General features: G+C 38.4%; 1 non-coding gene across 1 annotated transcript; it reads left to right on the top strand.

Moving 5' to 3' along the window:
- Positions 1-4,950: 4,950 nt before the first annotated feature.
- LOC118652297 lies at positions 4,951-5,111 on the top strand. The gene has a single exon (XR_004966550.1). It is a non-coding gene; the product is annotated as a small nucleolar RNA SNORA62/SNORA6 family (small nucleolar RNA).
- Positions 5,112-18,725: the final 13,614 nt, after the last annotated feature.

Genomic DNA, 18,725 nt, shown 5'->3' with positions numbered 1-18,725 from the left:
AGCTCTTGCCAGCTACCTGGCAATGGGCCTTCTCTGCTTTGGTGAGATCATACCAAGCTCCAGAAAAGGTGGAAGAAAGTATGAATGCCATTGGTAGTGCTTATTAAACAGACCATCGAAAATGGGGAAAATATACCTTTGTGTGCATTTAAGTCATATTAGCCCTTGGCTGCTCATAGCCACGTTCTTCACAGAGCACTTAGCCAAGGAGAAGTTTAGCAACTTGGCTGATTTTCCTTCCTCAGGATGCAGCATTTAGGTTGGATGTAGTAAAAGGATAGTCAACTAGTAGTTAAAACCTATGAAGTTTTGCATATTATAATTGGCTAGAAAGCTTTATTGGCATACTCAGCTTGACAACAGAAGAGAAAAGTTAAAAAAAAAAAAAAGAAAGAAAGAAAAGAAAACCCAGGGTGAATGATATTGAGACTATTTTTTAATAAATTGTATTTATTTATTTATAATTTATCCTCACCCGAAGATATTTTCCTATTGAGTTTTAGAGACAGTGGAAGAGAAAAGAAAAGACAGAGAGAAATATCAGTGTGAGAGAAACACATTGATTGGTTGCCTCCTGCAAGTGCCCTGACCAGGGCCTGGGGCCAGGGAGGAGCCTGCAACTGAGGAATGTGCCCTTTACCAGAATGGAACCTGGGACTCTCTGGTCCACAGACCGACGCTCTATCCACTGAACCAAACTGGCTAGAGTGAGAATTGTTTTAATAAACAAAAATCTGATTATTTGCTCTAATAAGTAAGAAAAACATTCTAAATTTAATAAATCAACCTGACCTGCAACTTCACATCAGATTCATTTTTGAATCAAGATTCAAAATTGAAGCTCTGCCTAAATCTTTTTTCCTAAATATCCTAGACATTAGTGGTGTCCTAAGTTCTTTTGCCAATCCCAGGAACTCCTGCTGTGGGACAATGGCTGTTTGCCAGGAGTGGGAGAGAGTGTATCACACAGAGGGACTGCTACAGCTGGCAAGGTCAACAACCTTGCTCTCTGCCCCAGAGAAGAGGTAAATGAAAGACAAACTTTATTTTTCAATTAATAAGATGATAATGCATCTGAAGGTAGAAGATGTCATTATCTGATTATAATTTTCAAAAATAAAGCGTTATGTGTCAGCATACTTATTGTTTTTTGGGTTTTGTGAGAAACATGTGTTTCTTCATGAGTATAAAACCACATACACTGAAAATGGATTTTTGCCTTAACCAGTTTATTTCCTTATTTATAATTCAATGAATCTTCCTTCCAGAAAGCATAGAATTAAATTGCCTAAACTGCAAGTGATTTAATCATAAAAATCATTATTTGAGTTGATTTATGGTTAAAAACTAAATATAAACTTTAATATGGTACTTTTAATGTAATTTAATTCCTACATAATACACTTTCATTTAAATGTTACATATATTTCTTATCCCAGCTTTTTTAAAAATATATTTTATTGATTTTTTACAGAGAGGAAGGGAGAGGGATAGAGAGCCAGAAACATCGATGAGAGAGAAACATCGATCAGCTGCCTCCTGCACACCCCCTACTGGGGATGCACCCGCAACCAAGGTACATGCCCTTGACCAGAATTGAACCTGGGACCCTTGAGTCTGCAGGCCAATGCTCTATCCACTGAGCCAAACCGGTTAGGCATCTTATCCCAGTTTTGCAAAATAAAAAGAATATTTCAAAGAGACACACAGATTTTTAAATTTTCCGATATGTATATTTTTATCATTCAAGAATTGTCTTTATAATAGTATTTCTTTTCACTGTATCTCCTTTTATGAAATCATAAGAATGCCTTTCCAACTATATAATCAATATTCTGTTTCATTGTTTTACCTATAAGCAGAAAGCAATAAAGTCTACATAAATTTCTTTGTTTTTGACAGAGAAAAGGCAAGAGAATTAACAGAGAAAAAGAGTGAAGCTATACACATGTTCTTTGTGAACAGCTTAAGGCAACAGACTCCCCACCCTCACACCCACCCCAACTTTTTCCCCCTGTGAATATAGCCTCTATCACTCCGTGAGGGATTATAGCAAGTGGAAAAAAATAATCATAATGATCTTCATTTTCTCCTAATATGGAAGCTGGATAATGTCAGAGACACAGGCCTGTGTCAGTCAGAAGTATCATTAACCAGGTGCAATGGTGATTTGAGTGTGTTTATAGCACCTTTGCCCTGGGTAATTCCAGGAGATGAAAGAACATGCCTTTCAAAACAAAGTAGAATCAAGCTCCTTGTTAGTAGAAGAGGCCAGTATGTCTCTTGGGGATGTCACTCATCTCAGATACTGTCTACTTTAAAATGGCTCATTTTAAAACCATATAATGGATACTCATCTCACTTTTTCACTTTGTAAACTTTCTTCAATTATTAACATTGCAATAGTTTCTCCTTCCTCAACTGTCATTTATTCAGTTTGTTTAGAATTACTAAAAATATTGGCTATTTTATCAACCCAATGATTTACACTTTATTTCCCTCTTTTATCTCTTCCATCTTTCTCAATGGTGTGTGAGCTTGTGTCTGTGTGTGTGTGTGTGTGTGTGTGTGTGTGTGTGTGTGTGTGTGTCCTTACCAGGTGATATGAATACAGATCACTAGAACATTATTTGATCTATGAGTGTGCCATGCTGAGGTCTCTGAGCTATGCTAATGTAGCAGGTATGAATGTTCCATGACATCCCTAGTGTGAGTCACATTTCTTAATGTGGTTCAAATCTGTTACTCACCAATATTGGCATGAGGTCCAATATTAATAGTTTTTCATGGTTCACTTTCCTTCTCTTGAGTTTCACTGGAAATCAGTAGCTGCCATATTCCAGGAAAAATGGACTCCACTGTCTCTCACTTAAAGCTGTCAATGCTGCTAATGCTCCTTGGTAAGGTCATCATAAACAGGTGCAGTTGGCTCTGCCTTGGTAGAGAGAAGTCCCCACAATCAATGCACAAAGCTCTGCCACAGAGACTTTTATAACCTCCACGATTCAAGTTTTTGGGATGTAAATCATCACAGATATTCCCCATTTACTCTCATCCAAGCTCCTCAGCCCTTAATATTCTGATGGTGAGTCTGGTGTCACTCTAAAACTTTGAGGAACTGGCGTTCTTTTTTCTCCAATTTGAAAAATCTTCACTTCTCTTGTTCAGGAATTAGCAGCCTTCAACAAGTCCTATTTTAGTGGAAATTTCCAACATCTTTCATTGATAAACTTAGACTAGAGGTCACAAAATAGTAGCCTACAAGGCAAAAAATCAACTCACAGAAATGTATTGGCATAGCCTAGGGCCTAGGCCATGCTTTGAATATTAGGTATTTTCATCTCAATGTAGATTGGTCTTGAAACACAAAAAGACTGTTAATCATAATTAGTAGCAAGTGAATTCAGGATTTAAAAATTATTTGACTGCAAAAAACAATCAAAGCTCAATTATAAGAAAAATTTTACATTAAAAAGTTAATATATTATCTCACAAGTTTTTTGTATGTGGCATCCCAAGATGTGGCTCCATCTTGAACATGGAGCCAACATAAAACTCCCATTCTGGACTACTACTACTACTACTACTACTACTACTACTACACACACACACACACACACACACACACACACACACACACACACACAAACACACACACACACACACACAGCTTCCTTGCTTTCTAGACCACTGAAATCTAGAGGACAATTTAGCCTACCATCATTAACTCATCCATATAGTTTTATAATCCAAATGTAGCAGACGACCATATTATGATTTACATGGTCAAAATTCATAGTGCACTAATAATTTTGATAGTATGTATGATTACTTAACACAGATATTGCATTTAAGGTCTCAATTGACTATTGGCTGTGGTGAGCTATTTTCTTCTTAACAGTCTAAACATAAAAGCGAGAATACTGAAGAGAAGATAAAATATATGGAACATTAATTTTTATTCTATTTAATCCATTATAAGGTCCTTAATTTAAAATGGTAGTGAGAGTGTTAATATATTAAATTAGTTGCTTTTATGGATTTAGAAGAGATTCCACAACAAATTGAAAATAAAATTTAGGGGACAATGAGATCATATATTAAAGCAAAATCATTCTTTTTTCCCCAATAATTAATATTTTCAATCTTGTGGCATTTGACCAGTATATTCATAAAATCCACCCCAGGACTAAAATTATTAATGAATACTAAGAAACTGAGGTGAGCAGGCATTTAGAAATTGTTCAGTGGTCTGTAAAATGAATTTCTGATCTCAGTCCAGTCATAAAACCTATCATCACAATTGATGCAAGTCAATGCCTTTTCTATCAGTCTCATCAGGGAAGCCTGGAACTGGCTGCACACAGACACAGTAATGTCTCCTGTAAAGCCAGAATCTCTAAGTCAAAATTAAGGATCACTGGTAAGGGAGTTACTGTCTCTGCTTGAATCAGTCTGTAGTTAAGTGCAAGGCTTTAAAAGATGATTCTTGTTCCTTCAGGAAGATTTACATCCTCTCTAAAGAGAGCGTAGAATAGATGCCATGAAAACCCTGCAGCCTGTTTGCAGAAATCGAAGACAAGGAACTGCCTCATTCCATGGAGCCAGAAGGGAGCAGATCACCCATCGTCCTAGTCAGTACAACAGACATTCTCACCTAGAAGTAGAATGAGTTCCAAAGAGTTTCCCATGCATCCGAATAGACCAATGGAGTTCAGAATACTTTAGAGCGGTTAGCATTCCACTTATCTAAATTAAATGTATTTATGCCTGTCTGAAATGGCATGATCATATTTTACTTGCAAAATTCTAAGTGTCCCCCAGGACACTCTCTTTCTCTCTCTCTCTCTCTCTCTCTCTCTCTCTCTCTCTCTCTCTCTCTCTCTCAGCAATCTTTATAATCAGTGTCACGTTTTCCCCCATAAAATTACACTTTTTCTTTTGGTTGGGTTTGACTTAAGCAGGATATGGAGGACCAATAAAAAAAGATATAAGTCTTGGCCGATGAACTTCTGAGTGTTGCAAGTGTGCTATATTAATGGCAGGCCTTTCGCTGACCCCAGTAGAGCTTGCCTCTATGACTGGAGTTGATAGTGCTCTCTGCCACATTCAACTGTTTAAAAAAAAAGATATAAAATGAGCTCTACCAAACACCCAGCAGCAAATTCTTTAGTCCAGCCAGACTAGCCCTTGCTAGCCTTCTCCTCGATTCCTTGAGAAATGTTGGTGGTCCTTTGACATTCTGAATGCTCATTATTTCGTAATTGAAGAATTAGATAGAACTGAGATCTTAGAATATACACAATCTTTTAATTATCTGATCCTAGACAATGGGAAGGTAACATTTTGGAGCCAAGATTCATCTAATTTTTCCAGGCTAGAAACAGGTGGTATCCTAAGCAAGAACCCAAAAGATTTAGATCAGATCACCAAATGAAAGTAAAGATTGGATGAGCCTGAGTACCGACACCTCCAATTTAAAGGGAAGTTCTCAAGCTTGAAACCCTTTTAAGTCTCTTTTCTCTTTATAAAATGCCTTTGAGTTTTAGAGACTATTGTTTTAAACTAAGAGGAGAGCAGATATGGGAGGAAATTTTATTATTCTTAAGGAAGTTACAGTCTGCTCAAACATTAATGAAGATTTATGCCTTTACTTCAGATGTGGTATACTATACCAATTACTTTCACAATGCTAACAGTTATCATAAACATGTAAATGTGTCCTTTAGCTTTAACATGTAAATATGAATGATCTCTTCTTTTTCTAATTCTTGTTTGTGACATTCTGTATTGAATGGGGATGGGGAGAAGGCCCTGAAGAATTAACTGTTTCAGTCAGAAAATGACTGGTTATCTTCAACCAGCCTAAACTGCATATGGTACAAATTCCTGAATTCTGTGAGGTTCATTGGGCTAACGTAGCAAAGATTTTCCTGGAATCTCAAAATCTGTAAGATTTTAAGTTACTACTAACCAAAAAGTCATTTTTTCAAAATGTCATCACAATCAGACATAGTGACAGACCAGCTGAAAGGTGCCAGCGGGTCCCAGCTCGTCTCTGTTTCTCTTCTCAAGCACTGGTCACACTGATCAAAGTAGCCCCAAGTTTACTACCAGGCACTTGGCTGTGGTGAGACCACTTTAGAGCAGCTACACAGCGGAAACAGCTTCTCTGGAGCCCGGAAGTTCCCATAAAGTTTTTTGTAAGTGCTTTCTCCATGGTCTAACTTTAGTTCTCAGATGTGTATGGCTTTCAGTCCCCTGCAAGTACCAGTGGTCCACACACATCAACTTTTATTGGTTCTCATCGATGTTATTATTTCTCTGTCTCTTTGGCATTCACTCACTGGAAAATTGTAGAATAGGTAAAAAGAGTTAGTCTCTTAATTAATAAACTCATTCCATATGAAACATTCCATTAACCAGGCTTAATGTTCTATTAGCTAGTTTTATTGGTTACAGCAATTAATTGTCATACAGTCCCTGAGTGAATTCTAGACATAGCGTCAGAGTTAGGCCACCACCATTAGGGTAGAGTTTATTCTTTCAAGGTTAGAGAAACAGAAACATTCAATGAGTAAGGAAGGGACGGAAGAATAAATTGTGTTGATTATATTGTTTCAGCATATGCTAAACCTGGTGTGAGAAATGTTATTCTCCCAGACCAGACTCCTGACAGAAGTCCCTAATTATGAGGCCTTCTTTTGGCTCTGTCAGCACTTTCTCTCAATGCCTTTTGGTTTTCCTGCCTGCTATAATTTTAGGGTACTTTTAATTGGGCTAAGGCCTGTACAGACATTGAAAATCTGATATTCCATGTTCAGTTGCAAACGTTTACCCCCTCAAATTTGTAGAAAATGCAATCACTCATGCTGTGTATAGCTATTGTTTTATTCTTTCTGCAATTGTTTTGGACACTAAAAAAAAAACAAAAAAAAAACTAGGCAGTCTAAGCCCATGAGTAGAACTAAAACCCATCCTAGTTACCTATTGCATTACAAACCACACCAAACTTCGTAGTTTAAAACAACCATCATTATATTGTGTCCATGGCCTTTTGGCCAGAAATTCAGGCCCCAATTATCTGGATACTTTTTCTGTTCTACATGGCACCAAATGTGGTTATTGTGAGGTATATATTTGGCAGCTGAGTACCCAAGATGGCTGAAGTACCCAAGATGGCTTCAGTCACATTCAGGTGCCTTGGCAGAAATAGTGGCCTCATAAGGGCTATTCTTTTGCACTATAAGTTTTTTTTTTTTTTTTTTTTTTTTTATGGAGCCTTTTTTTCTTTATTATTTGTGGTTTCTCCTCATGGAAATATAAGCCCCCTCAATCCCTACCCAAGCCCAGGTGCCTCTGGCACCCCCATACGTAGTATACCAGTACCAGAAGTCCCCTTTAAAATCCCCAATATAAAAAAAGGAGGGAGGGGGGAGGGGAGAAGGGAGGGCCTGACCACCCCCTGGGCCAAGCAGCTCCTGGTCAGCAGAGAAGGCTGGGGCCCAGGCCGTGGGGGCAGAAGGGTACCTTGGCTTCTGCATAAGAAGGGACAGGTGTTCCCAGCCTTGTGGAGGGGCCCTGGCTGGGAAGGCCTCTGCACACTATAATACAGATGGTGCAGAGCTAGTGGTTATGGTTTAAAGTTCGCAGGTAAGGCCAGGTGGTTGGTCTCTGGCATGAGGGCAGAGGACACATTAGGGTGCTGGGAGGCCAGGGCTGTCATCTCCCCCAGGAGCCACATCCTAAGGCAGGAACAAGCGAAAGTTGCCTTCCTCATTGGCGATGGGACGTATTGGGGGAGGGTTTCTTCATCTGGTCTTTCTAGTAGAATAGTCAAACTTCTAAAGAGATAGAAGGTGGCACAATGTCACTTCTGTCTTATTCTTATTCTACCAGAGTACTCACAGAGCCTCGCAGATTCAAGAAGCAAGGACCTGGACCCAACATTTCAGTAGATGGATCATCAAAGGTTTCCTGGTTTTCTTTAATTTACCAAATAACCGGAAATGGATTGGTGCATATGATCATTAAAAATATGAATGTGTTAGAGATGGCAGGGTCCTTAGTACTCATTCAATCAATCTTCTTCACTTTAAGAAATGGTATAACTAAGCTCCAATGGTAATAAGGGAATTGCTTAAGATGAAAGAGTTGATCAGTTACAGAATAGAGACTAGAACTCTGAGCTTCTGACAAAGTTCAGTACCCTTTGAACAGAAACACATAAATAATAATTACTATTTTCTGGTAGATGTCTTCAGGTGTAATTATTATCCACAATGCCACAAAACACAATATAGGACAAAGCAGTTGCTGAGTATTTTACATCAATAAAACAAGTGTGTGCATATCAGTTTATGGTTTGGAAGTAGATCGATATCTGTGCTGTAGAGTGAGACTACCTGGTTTAACTCCAGGCTCCTGCATGACCACAGTTATTCAATCTCTCTTTTCCTCAGTTTCCTCATCTACAAAATGAGAAAACATCCTTATAGGTTTGTGGTAAGGATAAAATGAGATGGTATATGAAGTGTTAGGCACAAATCATTCAAGAGCCCTCATGCATTGCTTTCACAATTTGGGGTAGAATGATAATACAGTTCTTCTCTGAAGACATTTATTGTCTCATTCTTACCAAGGTAAAGCCATTAGATAAAAGTGGGGTAGAAGAAAAACCTAGAAATATTGAGCAAAGTGGTGAAACTGTAAAACTGTTTTCTCAGAGAGTGAAAAAATGTGTAGAATTTCAGAGCAATTGAGTGCCCTTTGAAGTCTGTGGTAATGAGTTTAAAGTGAAACTAGGCAGTGTAAAGCAGTTTTTCTATAGCAATAGTCACTTGTTTAGATGCAGTTTCTCAGATGGCACTAAATTGGATCAAGCAGAATTTGGATCTTGAAAGGCATGCATGACAGTGGGAGAGGATTAAGGGAAGTTAAAAGTTTTTGCAAGAAAATGATAATGTAATTTGGAAATTGAGCAAAATTGGGAAGGAAGTCTGTATAATTTTTCTAATACAATAAAGTCATTTATTTAAAAATTATATTGACTGAAGAGGTATAATAATTTTGGATAATGCTAAGGTTCTAAAAGAGAGATTAAAAAGTGTGGAGATAAAAGCCATTAATGTTGAGGCCTAACAATGCTGCTATTGAATCTTGTGGATGACAGAATTCTATCAGTGAAAACAGAGGTTCAGTTTCAAAGCCTTAGAAGGTACAAAAAAGTGACAGAGAAGGAAGAAGATAAGAGTAATAATGAAGGGATAGGCTGGTTGACTAATTGGATGTCATAGCTTAACAAACCAGGATGTTTTCTATGAGGGTAAAAGAAGAGTTTTCCAAAAACTGTGTTTCAGAACAAAAAATAGTTGAGTGTATTCTCAAAATTCTTTGTTTGCTAAATTAGTGGGTTTCGCTTACGTCACGAATGCTGGAAGAAAAATTCTATCATCATCATCATCATTATTGTTGTTGATATTACTACTTTCATCATTATAAGGATGACCAAGACCTAGTCGAAAAGACAGAATGAGGCAACAGGGCTGGGTGATTCAGAGAAGGGCAATACAGTGAAGTGATGAGAGTATGGAGAAAATGTTTTCTGTAGGTACTTATCTATGTTTTGATGGCTGAAAAGTATTATGGTCTCAGTGTTTCCAAAGAATTAGTCCTATGTACTGGTTTGAGTGGATTATATTCTAGACCAGTGTTTCTCAAAATGTGACTTGTGTGTGTCCCATGAATTTCTTATAAAAACAAAGATTCTGATTCAGTAGGTTTGGGTGATGCCAGACTTTCTGATTTTCTAGCAAGCTTCCAGGTGCTGTCTTTTTTTAATTCACATTAATCTAATCAACACTAAATGCAACAACAACAACACAAAACAATAAGTCTAAACAAAAACCACTCACACCTTACCCACTAGGGCTCAGTGAAAAACAAAAGAATGAGATTTAGGGAGTTTTAAAAAATTCATAATTTATTGCCTTAAAATTTGTTATATCTGTTCTCTGTTGATAACTCTTAAATCTAGGAAGAGTGTTAAAAATAATATGGTTAAATTATACTTATCCAACTTGAAGAAGTGCTGAATTTTGGGATGGGGAGAAAGTGATAAGTATAAAGTTGAAAATTACCAAGAAAAGCCATACTCCATTAAGTTAATTAACTGGTAATTCAAGAAAGACAGAACTGAGATAGACATTACACGCTGACAAAAATGATTTTCCTGTTAAGTTATGGCCATGTGACAGAAGAAAGAAAAGAACACTAATGCCTACTTCTCATTAAAAATAATCTGAGCATCTTGGTATATTTCTAGACACTTTTAAAAATCAACTCATGGAAGAAATTAAATTTATAAATCTGATTCAATATTTTCTTTAGTTATTGGGTAAAATGTCTGTGAAACTTGGAAACATTATATTGAAATGTCAATTTCTACTGAAAATTATTAGCAATTATTTTTCAGGCAAAAATAAAATTATAAATTTCATCATTCAAAAAGGCTGAAGCAGCAAAGACAGATTTGCAAGGATTCATAAAGAGTAGCAGATACGGATAAAATATGTATCTCCACTTGGAATCACTAAAAAAAAAAATCCAAGAGAAGATTGAAGAAGAAATGTGAGTCATTTAATTGCTTGATTTTTTGGTATGTTCGCATATCCGGAGTGTCTCCTCTTTTTGTCCCCACCTCAGGGTTTTTTAAAATGCCTACACATGGCCCCCAAATATAGGTAGATACTTGGGATTGTTGTGGTTGTACAGTTGGCCTTTTAAGGCTTGTAAGTGTGTCCGAGTGTTATAAGGACTTAACTCAGTGGAGTGGATAAAGAGTTTGGTATGGAGAGCTCATAGTCCCAGTAGCAATGAACCAGTCATGAGATCCCAGATGAATGCAGGCATTGTCTTAAAGATCCAATGCCTAGATGGTCAGGGGTAAGGTCATGAGTCTTAGGCAGCATCACTCTTTCACTGACAGCATTGGAGGCCAGTACTGAGATCAAGTCTTTGTCCAAGCACAGTTCCAGGCCTCCTGGGTGAGTCCCAGATCTCTAAGTTGTCAGTGACATTTTTTTCTGGTAATGGGCTACCAATGTAAAGTCACTCACAGATGGAGGGCAGGCATCTACACCTCAGACACACTGATCCAGCTATGAGCAGGGACATATTCTAAGGTCTAGGGATAAAACTTTAGGTGAAATAGTCACTGCCCTCATGGAGCTTAAATTTGTTGTGTTCATGGAAAAGACAGGGAAAAGCTCCTTGATATTGGTCTTGGCAATGATTCTGAGATATGACACCAAAAGCATGGGCAACAAAAATAAAAATAGACAAGTGGGACTACCTTGAACTAAAAAGATTTGCATAGCAAAAGAAATAATCAACAAAATGAAAAGGCAACCAGGGAATGGGAGAGAATATATCCAAAACATATATCTAATAAGGAGTCAATATCCAAAATCTGTAATTCATACAACTCAACAGCAATAAAGCAAATAATCAGATTTGAAAATAGACAAAAGACCTCAACATACACTTTTCTAAAGAAGACACACAGATAGACAAGTATATGTGAAAGGTGCTCAATATCACTAATCATCAGGGAAAGGCAAATCAAAACCACAATGAGATACCACTTCACACCTGATAATGATGGCTACTAACAGCATGATGGACCTGGAGAGCATTATGCTTGTGAAATAGGCCAGTCAGAGAAAGATAAGTACCATATGATTTCACTCCTATGTGGAATCTAATTAACTAACAAGAAAAGTAGAGACAGACTTATAGAAAGCAGGCTGACAGCTATTGGGGGAGGGGGGCTGTGCTGGAGAGGGTGGAGGGATAGAGAAAAAAAAAAACCTCATGTATGCAAACAACAGTGTGTTGATTGCTGGAGGAAGGAGGTTGGGATAGGTGGAGGAAGGTCTGGGTAGGTGATGGACAGAGACTTGACTTGGGGTGGTAAACAACATTACAGTATAAGGATGCTGTATTATAGAATTGTACACAAGAAACCTATATAGTTTTGTTAACTGGTGGCACCATGTTACCATAGTCAGTCGAGGGGCAGGCCACAAGGGGCTTCACAGAGGATGCAAGTGTGCCAAGGGTACAAGGATCCTCCACAAACTTCAACCAGCTCCCTTGGATGTGCTCGAGCTGTGTTCAGAGTTGGGAGGTCAGCTGATGGCTGCAGCATCTCCAGACTTTCTGGTGGTAGGTCCTGCAGCAGCCCCCACTCCCGAATCTGATATAATAGGCAGTCAGGGAGCACCAGGGAGTCTTCTCCATTGGCCAAGAGAGCACAGAGGGAGGTTTTTACACTGAACAGCTAAAGGCTATACAGATAATTGGATAGAGAAAGAGCTGTCCTATCCCTATAAGAACCACGGGCTTGAGCAGGAAGGCAAGATGGTCTTTGAGACAGGTGTCCACCATTCTCCCAGGCCAGCACCTGAATAAACCTCTTTCTTTTTGTACCATAATCTGTCCCATGAGTTTGACTTTTGTTGAAGAAGGCAGCTGAACCTCTTGCTCAGTTTCAACCCAAATAAATTCAATAAAAAGGAAAAAAAAAAGGCAAAAGATAAGTGTTAGTGAGAATGTGGAGAAAGGGGACACACATTACTGGTGAGAATGTAGATTGATGCACCCAGTATGAAAAACAGCATGGAGGGTTCTCAAAATATTAAGAATAGAATTATTTCATGATTCAGCAATGTCACTTCTGGGTATATATATACCCAAAGGAAATAAAATCACTACCTTGAAGAAATATCTGCACTTCCATGTTCATTGCAACATTATCCTAATATATAAAGAGCCAGGGTCCGTCATGACCTAAACATCTGGACGGATGAAAACACCAGGCTAGGATCCCAGGTGTTGAGGCGGAAGTCAGTCCTGGGTCCCGGCCGCCCATGGTGCGGCGGCGGGAAGGAGTTGTGGGAATGGAGCCATGCTGCCATCGAACTGGCCTCTGGGTCCCGCCCCCTGCCCACAGGCTCTAGGGAACCAGAGCCATGCTGTGATGGACTGGCCGCTTGGTCCCTTCCCCCTGGACCTCAGGCCCAAGGAACCAGAGCCATGCTGCGATGGACTGGCCGCTTGGTCCCTTCCCCCTGGACCTCAGGCCCAGGGAACCAGAGCCATGCTGCGATGGCACTGGACCCTACTTGAGGGGTCCCGGATTGTGAGAGCATGCAGACTGGGTTGTGAGACACTCCCCTCCCCCGCTCCCCCCCCCGCCCCCCCCCCCCAAGTGCATAAATTTTCATGCACTGGGCCTCTAGTTTACAATAATCAAGATAGGAAAGCAACCTAAATGTCCATCAATGGATAAAGTAAATGTCATATAGAAACACATACACAGAGTGGAATACAGGCATACATCATTTTATTGCACTTCACTTGATTTTGCCTCAGAGGTGCTGCATTTTTTACAAATTGAAGGCAAGACCATCTCTCAGCAAAAATATTATGACTCTCTTTATTACAATACTGGCTGTATTGCAGTGGTCTGGAGCCTAATCCTCAATATCACTGAGGCATGCCTGAATTATTTAGCTTTAAAATAAAAAGGAAATTCTGGTATTTGTAACAACATGGATGAACCTAGAGGACATTATGTTAAGTGAAATAAGCCAGACAGGAAAAGACAAATGATCTCACTTACATGAGAAATCTAAATAAATTGAACTCATAGAAGCAGAGTAGAATGGTTCTTACCAGGGGCTGAGGGTAGGAGAAATAGGAGAAATGTTGGTCAAAGACTACAAATGAAGTCAGAAATAAAATTCCTGTGCTTATAATCTTATTTGTGATAGAGAAAAGGCAACATTATAATTCCACCTTTCCCCTCATTGTATTAATGTTCTACTGTGTGTGTGTTGTTGTTGTTATTATTTTTAAATAAATTACACAAATGTAGTGGTTTAAAACAGCATACGTTGTATACTTTAGAGTTCTGTGGAAGTCTAACATGGATCAGACTGGGCTAATGTCTTAGTGTTGGAAGAGCTTTGTTCCTTTTTTTGAGGCTCTGGGGAAAAATCTGTTTGCTTGCTTTTTCTAGCTTCTAGAGGCCACACATATTATTGGTTCATGGCCCTCCTCCTGTATCTTCAGAGCCAGCCATGTTGCTTCTTCCAGATCATTCTTCCAAAGCCACATCTTTCTCTGACTATAGCTAGCAAATTTTCTCTTTAAAGGCCCATGTGATTAGATTGGGCCCACCTAGATAATTCAGACTAATCTCCCCTTCTCCAGGTCCTTAGCTTAACCAGGGGTGGGCAAAGTTTTTGACTCGAGGGCCACAATGGGTTCTTAAACTGGACCGAAGGGCCGGAACAAAAGCATGGATGGAGTTTTTGTGTTAACTAATATAAATTCAAAGTAAACATCATTACATAAAAGGGTACGGTTTTTTTTTTTTTTTCTTCAGTTTTATTCATTTTAGATGGGCCGGATCCGGTCCGCGGGCCGTAGTTTGCCCACGGCTGGCTTAAACACATCTACAAAGTAGACACGGATTCTGGAGATTAGAATGTGGACATCTTTGTGGAGCCATTATTCTGCCTACCACAGCCATTTCTATGCTTTCAATCTCCCTTTTTTTTAAATCCTCACTCAAGGAATTAGGATTTTTCCCCCTGTTGATTCTAGAGAGAGTGGAGGGGGGGGGGGAAGGGAGGAGAGGGAGAAAGAGAGGGAGAGAAACATCAAACATTGCTGTGATAGAGACACATTGATTGATGGCTTCCCACACGCACCCAGGGGTTGGGGAATCCCACCTACAACCCAGGTAGTATTCTTTTTTTTTTTTTAAATATATTTTATTGATTTTTTACAGAGAGGAAGGGAGAGAGATAGAGAGTTAGAAACATCGATGAGAGAGAAACATCGATCATCCGCCTCCTGCACATCTCCCACCGGGGATGTGCCCGCAACCCAGGTACATGCCCTTGACCGGAATCGAACTTGGGACCTTTCAGTCCACAGGCCAACGCTCTATCCACTGAGCCAAACCGCTTTCGGCAACCCAGGTAGTATTCTTGACACATAATCAAACCCAGGACCCTCCGGTGTGTAGGCTGATGCTCTAACTATTGAGTCAGGCCATCCAGGGCTTTCAATCTCCTTTTTAAAGCTTGGTGTGAATGACTAAGAGAGTTCCTTGAAATCTTTTCTTAATCAACTCACAGTCCCTCATCTCTAATGAATAGTTGCAAACCTCAGCTAAACTGCCAGTTCAATTATTATGGCAGCATTTCATTACAGCCATGTCATAAACATCTCAGACAGTATTTATCTATCCATCTTGAAAAGCCTGTATTAAATAGCAGGCTTATTTCATCATTTCTCTTTAGTGTGCATGTTAGTTTTCCCAGATCCCTATCAGGTTTTTTAAAACATTCTTTGGATGACCATCTCTTATATAAGACTTTAAAAGGAAAAGTAAATTTTCCACATCAAAAGAAGGACCTATGACAATAAACTAAATATTTAATCTCTGTAGATTCCTTTGCTTGCATGTCAAGAAAGAATAAATGGTTCACTGGGGATTCTCTATACATGCCTTACTGTGTGACCTCAAATAAGATACTTAACCTCTTTGTTCTAAAAGTCCTCATTTTTAAAATGAGGGCAATAAAAATTGCTAATATAAGGTTGTTGAGAAGATTAAAGTAGATAATACATGTGAAATGCTTAGGACTCCACCTATATGTTGTTTGCTTTTTATTATTTTATGATTTTCATTATTTTTGTTGTTATTACTACTTGGAGTATTCCAAACACTTGTTTATCCTATCTACAGGAGAAAAGAGGTCTCATCTTAGGAACACAAGAACAAATATCACCTTATTCTTCCTTTAGTAAAGAAAAACATTCTGTTCTGAAGTAGGAAAAACAAATCCCAGCTAACACAACCAGAATTTTTATGCTCTGCTGTGTACAATTGCATGCATACCTATAATTTTTAAGCCAAACGCTTAAATTTTTGTTTAAATTCACTTTTAAAACCATATATGAACAAGCTCTTGGGAGAGTCTCTACCCCGTAATTTAAAAACAAGTATAGTTCTCAACCATTGAGAGCCCACTCTATGTTGAGAGCTGTTTTAGGTAGTTTCTATCTTGTTTAATACTCACAATATATTTTCTATATAAGAATGAATATCTCTACTTCTACAGATGAGAAACTTGAGTATTAAGTTTAGAGTATTTTATTAATTTCCTGAAACCACAGGTTTAATTAACACTTTCTATTGCACACACACACAAAAAAAATGGCTCAATTGTATAATACATATCTTTAAATATCTATTAAGCTCCTAGAATTTACAATGACCTTCAATTATAGCAGACCAGTAAGACATGGATCATAATCCCCACTATACAAATAGAGAGACACAGGCCATGAGAGATTATTATATTTGTCTAAGGCTATCTTATTTAAAGGGTTTGAAATCTTTTTTGAACTCAGGTTTTCTGGTTGCAGACAGATCTTCTTCCTATTTTACCAGCAAGCTTCACAGTAGAGGGCTTGGCCTTGGTAATGCTGGGAATTGAAGTGCTGAAGAAAGGTTCAAGAACATATTTGGACTTATAACATTGGTATTATTGCAACCACATAAAATAAGGCATTACAATGCCCAAATTGGGAAGAATAAAATTTACATTGCAAATGTCTATTCTGGTGGCTAACTTTATTTTTTTAATTTTTTTTATTGATTAAGGTATTACATATATGTCCTTATCCTCCCATTGCCTCCTACCCCCTAACTTTAAATGATATTAGCCCATAATAGCCTAAAGTTCCAATCCACTCATTTTTTTTTTAAATATATTTTATTGATTTTCCACAGAGAGGAAGGGAGAGAGATAGAGAGTTAGAAACATCGATGAGAGAGAAACATCGATCAGCTGCCTCCTGCACATCCCCCACTGGGGATGTGCCCGCAACCCAGGTACATGCCCCTGACCGGAATCGAACCCGGGACCCTTCAGTCCGCAAGCCGACGCTCTATCCACTGAGCCAAACCGGTTTCGGCATTCCACTCATTTTTTATTTGACTTCTAACTATTTAAAATATGATCCAATTGCATATTATTGGAAAAAAATAACTAATCCATTTTAAATTCTCCTTTTCCTTGACTTTTGTACCATATAGATAATATCTTATCTCCTGTACTTGTGGTATTATGGAATTAGTCACTGGACCATTCCAGAGATTCATTTCAATGAACAATATTTTTGAATCAATGTAAGTCGTTCAGGGGTCATTTGCCCTGGTACTGTATATCTTATTATACCAAAGTTTTCACTAATCACATATATTTTTACATCGTTTTTAATCATGTCCACTCTTACCTTCTTACTCCTACAATCCAGATTCAGATTTTATTCCACATAGAAGATATCTTAAACTAAAAGTGTTTCAAAATAACAAAGATTAAATCTTTGAAAGTATCATCTCCCATCTGGTTGGCTGTCTCTGTTTTATTGTCAGTCTCTTTTGCTGTGCAGATACTTTCTAGTTGGATATAGCCCTGCTGGCACTCGGTTCCTTCATCTTGCTCCACTCTACCGACTATTGGGCCCGAACCCCTCTGCCAGGGACTGGACCTTCTGAATGCTGGGTATTCAATGGAGAAGCCATGAGAAGTTGTGGGTATAGAAGAGTCTTTAGTGTAGGAGTCATTTTCCAAGTAGTCATTGCTAACAAGGAGCCACTAGATAAAACAATTCTTCAAAGCAAAGTCCCATACAGTAGCTGCACACAGGCTGGTTAACAATACATCTTTCCCATAATGCAGCAGCCTCTGTACCCACAGCAGTAGCCTGCTGGTCAGTAACACATCTTCCCCATAATACAGCCCTCTGGTACTGGCTGGTCAATGGCAACTATATACAACCTCAAACAAGCTCAAACAAAAGAGGCTTCTTTCTAAATAGTAACATCAATAGTTTGGGTTCTTGAAGGGCATTCTTGTGCAGTGTATAGCTTGCTGCATCCTTGCTTTGCAAGGGGTCCTGTGATAGATGGAGAACTGGATAAAGAAGATGTGGTACATATACACAATGGCATACTACTCAGCCATAAGAAAGAATAAAATATTGCTATTTGCAACAACATGGATGGAGCTTTAGAATATTATACTAAGTGAAATAATTCAGTCAGAAAAAGATAAGAACCATATGATTCCACTCAAATGTGGGATATAAAACTGAAATTCATGAAAACAAACAGTAGTGGTGGTTGCTAGAGGGAAGGGGGTGGGGTGAAAGGGGATCCTAATATACCTATGATGACAGGAGAAGATTTGACTTTGGGTGGTGGGCACACAGCACAATATACAGATCTTGTAACATAGAAACCCATACCTGAAACTTATATGATCATGTTGACCAATGCCACCCCAATAAATTTAATTTAAAAATAGAAAATATTGAATTTTTGATAAACAAAGCTGTTTTCCCCTTTCTGAGCTCTCACAAAAATGAGCATTTCTTATTTTTTAGATATTTCTTATTTTTTAGAGATTTTGGTTAAAAGCCCCAAAAGTTGCCATTATTTTACTACTTCAAAAAAATCACATCTTTATTTAACTACTTGTCAAAACACATGTTTTTTAATACTCTCTGTACTGCATATTACCTTACAATGGCATCCTCCCTACCTGCCTCTCTGCCTCCAACATTATTCTAGA

Source organism: Myotis myotis, unplaced genomic scaffold (genome assembly GCF_014108235.1).
Source record: "Myotis myotis isolate mMyoMyo1 unplaced genomic scaffold, mMyoMyo1.p scaffold_m19_p_3, whole genome shotgun sequence".
NCBI lineage: Eukaryota > Metazoa > Chordata > Mammalia > Chiroptera > Vespertilionidae > Myotis > Myotis myotis.
The sequence above is the reverse complement of the archived record's forward strand: the minus strand, read 5'-3'. Positions and strand labels throughout refer to the sequence as shown.